Genomic DNA, 2324 nt, shown 5'->3' on the forward strand with positions numbered 1-2324 from the left:
CTCAAAATTTTGAGAATAAAGTTGAAATGTCATGTTGAGTTTAATGTCGACATGTCGACTTTAAACACATGAAGCAAAAATATTTTTTCTCTTCATGTGTGGCCCTAATACTCCGTCGTACCAGAATGTGAGACCCCTGCCTTGATGTCTTTAAGTGGTTTTGACCAATAGCTAAGAAGGATTAACAACAATCTATATTGAATTGTCTTTGAATTTAAACTCCTTTTAATTGAGCCATTGTGCCTTGAGCATCTTCAGAGAGATGTTCCTCTAGGATTAATATCAACAATTCAAAAATAAACAAATGCATGAATTACAATGACAGCTGTTGTATCTCCAAATAACAGGAAATCTGTAAAATATTTTTTTGATGCAATTTTTCATCCATAACGCTGCAGATAATTTTATTGATCTATAAAAAGTAGGAATTTTTTTTTTCCCACTGCCCACTTTAACAAGTCATAAAACACTGCTGTAATGCTCATGAAACTCAATGAAAGGAATGATGCGGTTTTGTGTTACTTTTATTAACAGTCAGTAATGAGGAAGTAATTAATGAAAGATGTATTCTGGGCGCTGCTTACTGGTGTGCTACGCTATGCGTGTTCGCATGTATGTGTGCACGTGCATGTCTGACTAATTGCAGTAAGTTGGGCAGCTGTAACAACCAAAATGCACTATTAAAGCTCCATTTACAGGCAGAAACTTGTTTTGTGTTTTATTTTCATTTATTAAAAGGTGCCAACCCTATAACTAATAACACAAAGGGTTTCTAAACTGTCCCTTAAATCTCAATAAGTGCTTTTTTTCTTGATTTGAGGAGATAAAAGAGACATCTTGCCATTGGAACAAGACAATTTAGATTTAAAATAAGAAAACACAACTGCGTTCTCTTATTTCAAGTGAATACTATCTAATTATCTTATTTTAAGAGTAAAAATACTGATTCCATTGGCAAACTATCTCATTTACCTACTCAAAATAAGGGTAAATACACTTAATTTAAGAAATTTTTACTTATTTCTCGATCGTTTTTCCAGTGATAGATAAAGAAAAGCACCCAATGTCACCACCCTTTCCCCCCTCCTTACATTTCATGGCTGCCAGCTTTCCCTCCTTCCATCCATCCATCACCCCCCCACCCCCTTCCTTTCATCCCCTCTCCACATGCCCTGCGGCACCCCTCCATTTGTCCAGTGAGGTCATCCCTGTGTTCTCCCTAATCCTCAGAGGTGCTCGTCTTTCTGCCTCTGCTTAATCCGCCTGTGGCCCCCAGCCCTGACCACATACACACCCATGCATGCACACACACACATCTGCAAACATGTGCACAGACTCACAGTTATTCTTGTATTGTATTCTCAGACCCACAGTAATCCCACTGCACGCATGCACACATTGTTATTCACTCAGTTATATATATTTATACACACACACATAATGCTGCTCCCACCTCTTGGTATAAAATCTATCCGTCTTGTCCACTGGATGCACTCTGTGTGTCCCTGTCCATCTGTGTGTCTCCTGCGTGTGTTTTCAGCACCCTTCTAAACAGGTATGTCTTTCTTTAATTACATTACATATCCTAATTGAATTACATACATTTTATAAGCATAAAACTAAAAATTTAACCAATGACGGTTCTAGAAATTGTCACATAAGGGGCAAAGAAGATGTTATTCTTATTTACATAACGGATATAAAACATCCAAAATAGTATATTTTTATTTAATTTCCCTTTTGGATGTTTAAAACGTTTTGAGTTTAATTAAATGTAAATGTGCAAAAACCAACTGACAGACATTTACCAAGAAAAAATGAAGGAACAAATGATAACAACATACAAATTCAGAAAGACGACTAAAATGACTCAGCAGTTTAGCTTCCAATTGTTGGACATCTTAAGGCAGCTACTGGGACGGGCAGCAATGTCCGACAAAAAGAACCTATAACTTTAGTTTGCTGCTTTACTATAGTCAGGATAGCTCGATTAGGCTAATCAAAGCTCATCTGTCCCAGTTTAGATAAGTTTTATATCTAGTTATATTTTTCTGTACATTTAAATACTTTGTAATTTATTTTACTTTGTCCATAGAAAACTCTTTAAGACTTTTGGCCCAATAAGTGATTAGTAATTACAAGTAATTCAAGGACATAAAGGTACATTTGCTCCACTGTAGATCCACCCCTGTAGATTCATCCCTATAGATTCACCCCTGTAGATCCATCCCTATAGATTCACCCCTGTAGATCCATCCCTGTAGATCCATCCCTATAGATCCACCCCTGTACATCAACCCCTGTAGATCCTCCCCTGTAGATCC

At 37.0% G+C, this 2324-nt stretch overlaps 1 long non-coding RNA gene across 1 annotated transcript in view; it reads left to right on the top strand.

Annotated features, from left to right (window-relative positions):
* The first annotated feature begins 1398 nt into the window (after positions 1 to 1398).
* LOC107104046 overlaps positions 1399 to 2324 on the top strand; it is a 13144-nt gene continuing 12218 nt past the window's right edge. Inside the window, exon 1 of the long non-coding RNA XR_001482222.1 lies at positions 1399 to 1555. This is a non-coding gene — a long non-coding RNA (uncharacterized LOC107104046). The remainder of the gene's footprint in view (positions 1556 to 2324) is intronic.

The sequence above is a fragment of the Cyprinodon variegatus genome, unplaced genomic scaffold (assembly GCF_000732505.1).
Source record: "Cyprinodon variegatus isolate N-32 unplaced genomic scaffold, C_variegatus-1.0 Scaffold1599, whole genome shotgun sequence".
In the NCBI taxonomy this organism is placed as follows: domain Eukaryota; kingdom Metazoa; phylum Chordata; class Actinopteri; order Cyprinodontiformes; family Cyprinodontidae; genus Cyprinodon; species Cyprinodon variegatus.